Source organism: Tupaia chinensis, unplaced genomic scaffold (genome assembly GCF_000334495.1).
Source record: "Tupaia chinensis unplaced genomic scaffold, TupChi_1.0 Scaffold000290_1, whole genome shotgun sequence".
Taxonomy (NCBI): domain Eukaryota; kingdom Metazoa; phylum Chordata; class Mammalia; order Scandentia; family Tupaiidae; genus Tupaia; species Tupaia belangeri.
In genome coordinates, this window is record NW_006159775.1 from 4,557,112 (window position 1) to 4,568,041 (window position 10,930).

At 39.0% G+C, this 10,930-nt stretch overlaps 1 pseudogene; it reads right to left on the minus strand.

The window, feature by feature from the left end:
- Positions 1–8,274: 8,274 nt before the first annotated feature.
- On the minus strand, positions 8,275–8,754 carry LOC102500844 (S-phase kinase-associated protein 1 pseudogene; annotated as a pseudogene).
- Positions 8,755–10,930: the final 2,176 nt, after the last annotated feature.

The following is a 10,930-nucleotide window of genomic DNA, read 5'->3' on the forward strand; positions in this document are numbered from 1 at the left end:
GAAGGAAATCATTCCATGCTGCCATCCCCTCTCCATTTCTCCATCCCGTCAGGATTTGGGGCATACACTCATGCACACTCAGCAGATTTTTTAAGCCTCCAGGCTCAGGATTTAAACTAAAATCAGCCACGTGGAATCCAGCTCCCTTAACCACTAATCTATAGGGCTGGCCCTCGATTCAGCTTTTAGAGTGGTAACTGACTTTCCAAAACCCAGTAAATTACCAGTGATTTTATTTCTCATAGCTTAGGTTGCCATCGCGAAACAGTATATTGCCAGTCAAAGTTTGCACGTAACCAATCATACTTCCCTGTTTCCATCAGACTCCAGCGGCCTGTGACTAAGGGTGGTGGGGAAACGTGGTCCTCACCGCAATGCCTCTGCAAGCCCCAGGTCACAAAAACGCAGTTCTCCATGCGGTAAGATGGTCTGCCCGCGGCTTTCATCTTTCTTTTCACGTTGCCATTCCTACACACTAAGCCCCTGTTTTTGGCTTCTCGTCTGCATGAAGACTGTTGGATTACCCCCATCCTGCATGTGTGTCCACTTTGCTCGCATCTAAAGTGGAAAAAGTGTAGCCAGGCCAATCCTCGTTTTACCGTTGAAGAAATGCTTCCTGTGAGCTCCTCATCTTGAGGCAGGATCACACATGAGCCCACTGCATCTCAAACCCGAGTCCTGGACAAAACCTTAGCCTGGTCACACGGCGCTGCTCCATCCCTGTGTTCAGGGCTCTCTGGAAGAGAAGCTCCAGTCCTACACTGAGCGTTAGTTCTCACTTCCACATCTGTGCCAAATTTTGCAATTTAAATCGTCTACTTAATTTTTATAATAAGGGAGTTATAGCTCTACTTTTAAATAATTTGAGTTCTGGACCTGCTTGCTCTTTCTCTGTCTCTCTCTCTCCCTGGTGAGTGTGCATGCCCTGTAGCAAATTTAAAAATAATAATAATGATAAATAAAATTAAATAAATCTCCTTAAATTTAAATAAAGAAAGAAGCCAGATTCCATATGCTGACCAGAGATTGAATCCCGGCCCCAGCAGCTTGAAAAACATGCCGTGTTCATTGTGTGCATGCCCCAAATCCCAACAGGATGGATGGAAAAACAGAAGAGAATGGACTGTGGCATCAGCACGCCCCACTGGGGGATGCTTTCTTCCTCTCTCTCTTTCTTTGTTTCTTTGTTTCTCTCTGGCAAGTGCGCATGCCCTCTGACGATTAAAAAAATTTTTTTTAAATTTAACCTATATAAACAAAACTTTATGAAATTAATGTTAAAGATAGGTTAGAAATTACTTTTATTGGACCAGTCCCATAGCACTGTTTAAGCCCTCTGCATAAAGAGTTGGATCCCACGTGGTCAACTTCCACTTGAATCCCAGCTTTAGAAACTTACAAAACATGCTGGGCAAATGTGTGTGCCAAAATCCTGACAGGATGGAGACATGGAGGAAAAGGACTATGGCGGAACACACTTGACAGGGTCTCACACTGAGTTCCCCTTCCCCAGTCCCCCAGCACATCAGGACCGTGGACACACAAGCACTGGCATGTTTTCAGGTCAACCCAGAATCTGAGTCCAAGTCTAGTCAGATGGTCTGCGCAGCCATGTGGCTTCGGCACTGCAGATCTGTATGCTATATACTATGCCACAAAGGCTGGGCCAAAAATTACTTATAATATCAATAAAATATCCACAGCCCCTCACCCTGTGGCACATACAGACACCCTCTGTGTAGAAGGAGGTGTGTTTCATTAGCTTCAGGCTGACCAACACAGTGAATCTCTGACTCCTAGTTTTGGTCATGACATCCACCTGTGCCGTAGCCAAAGAGCTACTTTCTGTTAGTCATCACTTCCAGCGGCTCCTGGACACAGGTTCTGCTTAGACAAATGCTTCTGATAACAGGCAACACTTGAGATGAGCATTTCCCATCTCTGCTGTCCTCCCTGGCACCACTAAATCAGGTTCTGTGTGCATCTGCTCCATTGGTATGAGCTACAGCTGTGTGTTCTTTTAATCCCAGGTGTCAAACAGGTATATACACGTATATCCACCCCTATGTCAAGGACAAACAATCTTCTCAAAGTTGAAACCCATGAGCAAGAACCAGAAGAAGGCCCACAGTATAGACTGCAAACCTCTTCATAAACCTCACCCTCGGCTCCACGGATGCCCAGCGAAAGTCTTGAAATTCTATCCACAGAGCTATGGTTGACACGAGCACACAGCTACAGAAACACACTCCGTAGAAACAGGAAGCATTGAGTATACTACCAGATGACTAAAAATCAAAGCAGAGCTTTAAGAAATAGGAGAAAACCAGGAAATACCTCCCCCTCAAGAGAACATAATAACTCCTCACTGACAATGGATAAAACACAAGAGATCACAGAAATTGCAGAAAAATAATTCAGAATATTCATTGTAACAAAACTCAATGAGATTCAAGAGAAAACAGACAACCAATTCCAAGAGATGAGGAAAACTCATTCATGACTTGAAGGAGGAATTCCATAAGGAAATAGACACACTGAAAAAGAACCAAACAAAACTTCTGGAGATAGAGAATATGATGCAGAAAATAAAAATGTCCCTGGAAAGTGTCAACAGCAGAGTAGACCACACAGAAGAATCTCTGACCTTACAGATGAAACCTCAGATTTAGTCCAAGCAACTGAAAAGAATGGAAGAATAATTATTAAAAATGTCCAAGCAACTGAAAAGAATGGAATAATAACCACTAAAAATAAGGATAACAGGATAGGAGAATGCTCAATCAGAAAAGTGCTTGCACATCTATGTTTATTGTGCATTATTCATAATGACTAAGACATGGAACCAACCCAAATGTCCATGAACTGATGACTGGATTGAAAGATGACTGGATTGAAAAAGTGTTGCACATACACTCTATGGAATACTACTCAGTCATAAAACATGATACTGGCATTTGAAAGAAAGTGGATAAATATGGAAGATTTACTGCTGAGTGAAGTGAGCCAGGCTATGAAAGAGAGAAATTGTATGTCTTCACTTAACATATACTATCTGGACTGTATGGCAGAAATTGAAAGACTAGAGGATATAGAAGCATGGAAAAACATTGAGGCATACTGAAGATAGTGTGGGAAGAGTGGGAGAAGGGGAAGAGTATGAGAAAAGAAATTAAGGAAGAAAACAGAGAGGCAAGACATTTGTGAGACAGAAATAAATTATTATTTGTTACTGATAATGTGAAGATAGGTATTTCAGAAGGCAAAGAGAAAGGCAAAGGCATAGAAAATACCTTTCATGATATATTAGCTGAAAATTTTCCAACTTTAGAGAGGTATGCAGATGTTCAAATTCAGGAAATAAAGTCACATCATGACCAAATTGGTAAAAAAGCAAAGACAAAGACAATATCCTAAAAATCCCAAAAGAGAAATGTGGAGTTACTTACATAGGGTACCCTTTTAGACTAACTCTCAAGTGAAACAACTCAGGCAAGGGAAGAATGGGAAGATATTTAAAACTCTGAAAGAAGTTGAGAGTGTTATACCCAGAAAAATTATCCTTTAACTGGGAAGGAGAAATAAAATCATTCCCAGATAAACAAATGCTGATAGAATTTCCTAAAACTACACCAGCTCTTCAGGAACTACTTAAGGGAATACTACAACAGGAAAAATAAAAGGAGATAAATAGAAGTACGAAAACACAAAACAACTAGTAAAAAAAGAATAAGTCCACACATATTGATAATAACATTGGATGTCAGGACTAAATTTCCCATCAATATGGCTAAAAATGCAGATTCAGCTATCTTACACACAAGCAGATTTAAGTATAAATTCACCAATAACCTAGTAGACAGTTGTCTCCACAGGTTTCGATTTATGTATTTACTTTAACCATTACTCATTATATAAAAGTAGATAACAGAGGAAAAGTCCAAAATGTTACAAGTAGCCGAGTCTTTCTTTGGAGCAAATTTAAAGAAAGCTAAAATCTAGAACTTTGTAAAGCCTATACATCCCTGAAACACTGACTTTACTGTGTCTTCACTTTTAAACATCTCTTTCCAATTTTTTTTCTTTTTTGAGAACTTATTTCTTTATGCACAGTACAATACTGTGGTCTTATAAGAACTCACAGCGAGTGAACAAAAGCTTTCTTTTTCTATCTTTTCCTAATGTGCTATTGTGTAAAATTGTACCTATCTCTAACTCAATCAATGATACTACAGATCTTTTCAGAATATGAACTCTTATCTCCTACAGTCTTCTATGTGGAAATTATAAATTCATCTTTCATTGGCTATGTTAAGATTATCTTTGTTTTAAAAAAAAATCCAGGACAATCTTGCTGGGTATTTACAAGACTTTTTGCTGTCTGATTTTTAATCAGTTTGTATTTTCTTTACAACTGTATTTCCCAATAAAGAATGTCACAGACAATTCAGTACATACTCCAGAATAATATCTTACTTTCAAATATTAATAATTAATATGTTCAGAGCTATATATATATATATATATATATATATATATATATATCAGCTAATTTAATTTTTTTTGGAGAGGTTTTTGCTATAGGGCCGTGCACTTGCCAGAAAGACAGGAAAAGACAGAGAGATAGAAAGCAAGAAATTACCCCCCAGGGGGGATGGCCACACCACAATCCCTTCTCCTTCATTCTCCTCTTGGGATATTGGGCACGCAGGCACATGCCCCCGGGTGTGAGTTTAAGCCACTGGGTCCAGGACTCGAACAGTGGTCGGATACATGGGAGTCCAGCAACATAGCCATTACGCTAACTGCTGGTCCCTCACACCCAGTCTAAGAGATAGCTATTATTCCTATTTCATGGCTATAAAAATAAAACCTTTGCCACACACAAAATAAGGATTAGAACTCAAATTCAGGACTGACTCTTTTTATTTTTTCCTTTTGGAGTGGTTTTTGCTATAGGGCACGTGCGCTTGCCAGACAGACAGAGAGAGACGGAGAGATAGAAAGAGAGAAATCACCCCCAGAGGGGATGGCCACACCACAATCCCTTCTCCTCTATTCTCCTCTCGGGATCTTGGGCACACACGCACACACGCCCAGCGTGAGTTTAAGCCACCGGGTCCAGGACTCGAACCGCGGTCGACTACGTGGGAGTCCAGCGACATAGCCATTATACTAACTGGTGGTCCCAGGACTGACTCTTTTTAAATTGTAGTTTATGTAGATATAATCATTACACATCTTCATAGGGTACAGTATGTCTTTGAAAGTATGTATACAGTGTATAATAAACAAATGGAGGATATAAACAGATTCACCATCTTCAACATTTACATTATGTTGTGAACACATGAAAACATCCCCCTAATGGGACATGCTGATGCCAGATCTTTCAGGTCCTCTATTCCACTGCCTGAGACTCTCATACTCACCATCATAACTTGGATCCTGTACCAACAAGTATTTTTTCCTGACTACCAAGCAGAAACAATAGAGTCTGTTTCTTTTTAGTCAGAAAACATATTTTCCAGAAGCTCCACTTTCACATGTTCAACTTGGCCAAAACTTGGTGACATGACCGCCTCCACTGCAAGAGTTGCATAGGTATTTCTAATCATGAACAAGTAGGGACTCTATGAGTAAGGAGGAGGAGATGATCAGAGATAAACAACCAATGGTGTCTGCCATGGATATGCAATAAATACTCTTTGCTTCCATCCTGGTAGAGATCATTTTGAAACATGAGTCAGAGATATGGAGGATCTATTGCTGAGTGAAGTAAGCCAGGCTATGAAAGAAAGATATTGTATGTATCCACTTTATATATACCAACTATGCACACTCTATGGTAGAGAGAAAAATATTGGAGGACATAAAACAGTGAAAATACTTAACGATAATAAGACAGTGTGGAATGGGGGTGAAGGGAAGACAATAGAGAGAGATAGCAAGAGAACAAATAGGCATGACATTAGTGGGACACAGATATGGCTTATTACAGTTGATGATGTGTATAGTATTCTCAACTGGTTTGGTCTAAGAAGTATTTCATGATGGGTAAAGTCTTTTTACAAGCAAAATGAAAAATAGTGATTGACTGGTTAAAAAAATAATTGGAATAATAATAATAATGATTGGGAAGAACGATGAAAAGATATTGAACGATGAAGTGGGGAGTTTAATGTCTCTGTATTGACTGACATGCATGGCAATCCCTTTTGAAAAGCAATGTAATACACTGTAAAGTTATATGCAATTTAATGTAATATAAACAAGATTATGATGATAATAAATAAAATTTTTTTTAAAAAGACATTTAAATTTAAAAAAAAAAAGAAGACGTTGAGGACAGAACTCAGCTGTAGAACAAGTCATTAGGTCATTCACTGTCCGGTATCACCGCTTTATTCTTGCCTGTATTTTTGGTTGTCTCAAACCCATCAACGATTTTTGAGAAATGCTGCATGTTATATTGTACCTCCTAGAAATACATGGTATATATTAGTATATTAAAGGCACTGAGTTCTCAATAAAAATCCGCTTGCCTGTATTTAACCCAACATTTATTTCTACAGCATTCCTCAGACCATGCTTTAAAAATGCTGGTCTAGAGCAGTGTCTTGAGATCATGTAGTTTAGGTCTCCTTGGCCATGCGGTTGAATAAAAACTAAGCTTTTTGGCAGAATGTAGGAACATGAGGCCTCCACCCCAGGTATGGAGAATGTAGGGCCAGTTTCCTGGGTCCACAGCCCATGCAGTGACACAGGGCCTCGTGCCTAGTTGTGCCCACACTTGGATTCACACTGTGATGATGATGCTTCGCGTTCTTCATCTTTGAACAAAGGGTTCCTCATCTGCATTTTGCTCAGGGCCTAGCAAACTACATAGCCGAAATAAAGACTGTTTCTGTATGGTAAGTATTTTGGACTTTCTTCTATTTCAGAAGAAAGAATCTAGTTTAAATATATTTGCCCTTCCCTCTAAAATATACAAACATCTATGAAAATGTTAGAAAATAAAATTGCAACACTCCTTCCCCATTCTTTTTTCTTGATGGGGGAAGGCAGAGAAGGGATGGGATATGTCAAGTTTGTATCAGATATGGTAAAAAAATAATAATAATAAATTAGTGGCATGGTGATTAAGGTACTAAACTTTCCATGTGGCTGACTGGTTCAAGTCCCTGACCTGGCAGCTTGAAACTCATGCCAGGCACATATGTGTGTGTGCCCAAAAAATCCAGGAGGAGAATAGAGAAGGGATTGCAGCATGGCCAGTAGTGATTTCTCACGTTCTCTCTCACTGTCTCTCTCTGTTTCTCCCGTGGGCACACACACCCTATGACCAAAAAAACTAATAGATAAATAAGTTAACCCCACTTTGTCATCATAAATGAATATGAAAAAGAATTTAAAGCAAACTTTTGTAACAGACAATTAAAGCTACTAGCCTTTGAGTGCCTTCAAGAAGGGAGTCATGCTTTATTAATGTATGTGTATTTGACATGTATCACAGCACAGGCCATATAGTAAGTACCCCAGTTGGCTGATAGAAAACACTGGTTGATGGCTGAATGAATTCGACAAGAACGATTAGAGAAACTCCCCATTCATCCTGAGCTGAGACCCAGGCACCCACCGCAAATTTTGGTGAAGCATGGGATCTAGTTTTCTGACTCCAGTCAATCTTTCCATCAAGTTCATCTGAGACCCTAGAATTTAAACTTGTGCTACTGTGTAGATACTGGTCATGTGACCACAAAGTGCCGACCTCACCCACCCCTCCATATATAAAGCAGCAGCCACAGATCTATTTGGTCTTCTGCAGTGAAGGGCACACCTGAAAACAGGTACCAATTGGAGCTAGTTAGAGAACTCTCAGGGTTTTCTTTTGATACCTCTGGAAGTGAACAAGAATGTTAAGACAGTATAAACAGACTTATCCTCAAGACTTACTAAGAAACATAAATAATGAAGCTTATTTTTTCTTTTTTTTTAAATAGAGAACCCACAGTTCAGTATTATTCAGAGCAAAGTAAAAAAAAAAGAAAAAAGAAAAAACAACAACAACCAAAAAAAACCTTTCGATATTACTGGAAAAAACTCAGTCATAGGTTCATAGTCTGTACTCAAACTACACATGCAATAAGGACAACATTCTGCTGATACAAACGCTACTGCATTTATCTACTGTTTGTCTGATATTAACAACTCTAAGCAGAGCAGTACAACTGGATATAGAACAGTCCTTAGCGTTACAGTGCCAGGCATATTTCACTGCTCTTCACAATGCTCGTTCTCTTTATGGCCTGGGCTTCTTCCTCCTCCGATTTTTTATATTGAAAGTCTTGCGAATTGTCTCAGGAGTTTTTCCCTTGATCATACTGACAATAGTCTTCATGTACCATCAAGCAAAGCGTTGCTATCTAAGAAGTTTGCCAAGATAAGTTCAAAAAGTGTTCCTTGGTCAACCTTCAGAAATTCTTGGTCCCAAGCAGGAATACCATCTGTTCACTTTTCTTTGTTCTAATCATCTTCAGGAGAAGGAGGGTCACCCTTGTGGTGGGTACACCGCTGAATGACCCTTTTTATTATTGCTGCGTTAACATTTCGTAGAGGAACTGGGTCATCGTCTCCTTCATCATCCATTCCCAAATCTTCCAGTATGGTCTTGATAGTCACAGATTGTTTGGCAATTTCCACATCAACCTCAAATATCTCTCCATTAAAACTCTACAACTTAATTGAAGGCATGGTGCTCAATCTCAAGGAGACAGCTCGCCGGAGGCTGACAAGAGTGGAGCCATGCCAGCAGACAAGAGAAAGGAAGAGAACAAGGCCACGCGAAGCTAATTTATTTATCCTCAGCTCCAGAAAATTATCATACAGAATTTTTAACTTCCTTTTTTGCTGTTTTACCACTTTTAGCCTAAGTGCATTTGTATCAATGACTCTAATCATCACAACCCCCGTAAATAGAATGCAGCAAGGTATTTCAGACCTTGTTAAAAAAAAAAAAAATATGTGATGTGTTCTATAAAAGGTAGTTTATGAGTCAGCATACCTCTCTACAATAATTCAGGTCTAACTTTCTTTGACTTTGAAAAATTTGAACAGAATCTTGAGAATACTATGAAAGAAAGAAAATCGTCTTTAAAGAGCAAGAACCAAGCTTTCATTTCTTTGAAAGAAGTTAATCCAAGAGGAAATAAATAAATAAATAAATAAAGCATAGGGATCAGCAGATGGTGTGGTAGTTGAGGTGCTGCTCTTCCACGTGGCTGGTTGGGTTTGAGTCCTGGACCTGGTGACTTTCTTTCTCTTTCTTTCCCTCTCTCTGTGTCTCTCTCTTATAAGCACACATGTCCTAGAGAAAATTTTTAAACAATAAATATAATAAAATTAACTAAATAATTCTAAAATATAATAGTAATCAAAAGTAAAAATATTGCAAGTACCAAGGTTTATATATTAGCAGAAGAGAAGTTTTTTTTTGTTTTTTGTTTTTGGTTTTTTTTTTTTAATCATTATTTGTCATATAAAGTGGCAAGATAATGAACCACCAGGGATTGACCTTTTCACTGGAAGAAAAGAGTTGGCATTTAGATTCTTTTTTTTTTTTTTCTTTTTTGGGGAGGTTTTTGCTATAGGACGCATGCGCTTGCCAGACAGACAGAGAGAGACAGAGAGACAGAAAGCGAGAAATCACTCTCCAGGGGGGATGGCCACGCCACAGTCCCTTCTCCACTCTCCTCTCGGGATCTTGGGCACATACGCACATGCGCCCGGTGTGAGTTTAAGCCACTGGGTCCTGGACTCGAACCGCGGTCAACTACGTGGGAGTCCAGCGACATAGCCGTTACACTAACTGCTGGTCCCAATATTTAGATTCTTTTTCAAAGACTAGAAATGGGGACTTCCTCATAGTTCTGTCTCCCAACAACCAACACAGCAATTTGCCCATTGTGGATTTTGCTAATATCTGTTGGTTATTTGAATGGGTAAGTGGTTGGTTCAGTGCATGGGCTAGTTGGTGGATTTCAGTTCAGCAAGTCCTTCTCCTTACTGTACTTTTCCAGAGTTGTGGAGGCTCATTTCCCTGGCCTCCATGCCCTGATACCTGTCCCTAGCACTGTCATCAATATCATTTGAACGAGCATCCATGTTTTCAGATTGGCACCATAACAGCCATTCCCCTCTAGAAGGTGAATTTGGGTCTAAGTGTCTTGTTTAGTCGCTGGATTATAAACTCCTCTGCTTATCCATCTTAGCCCTAGTCTCCCAAGACTTCCCAACCTGCCACTCAGCCTGTACCTCCTCGGCTACATTCAGTGAATATGCATGTCATTGGGTTGGTGAATTTAAGCAAACTGAACATTTAAGAGAACTTGTACATTCTACTTTTGAAAATAAACTCTTCTTTATGTGGTGTTTTTAAATAGGAAGATAAATGTTTGCCAAAAGTATTGAATGTGTTGAGTGAAATACATGATTTTAACATTTATGAAATCTTTTCTTGGGGCTGGCAAGTGGCATGGTGGTTAAAGGTGCTGGACACCCACATTGCTGACTGTGGTTCAAGTCCTGAACCCAATGGCTTGCTTTCTCAATTTCCCTTCTCTCTGTTTCTCTCTGGTCAAATTTAAAAATAAATAAATAAAATAAAATAAAATAAATTTTTTTTATAAAAAGAAAAGAAATCTCTTCTTGTACTTAAAATTGAAGTCTACATTTAGTTTTCAGTCCAGTGAAATAATGTCATAGCTTTAAATAAATACAAGGCCCGACTTTTCCTAACATTTTTAGTTTTTCTTTTCTCGTGTAAAATGGAAAAATAGTTTTCAGCCAAATAAATATATAATATTCTCTCTCTTATAGTGTGATTTACTTTTTATGGCTTTACACATTTTCTTCTGTGTATTAGATTTTT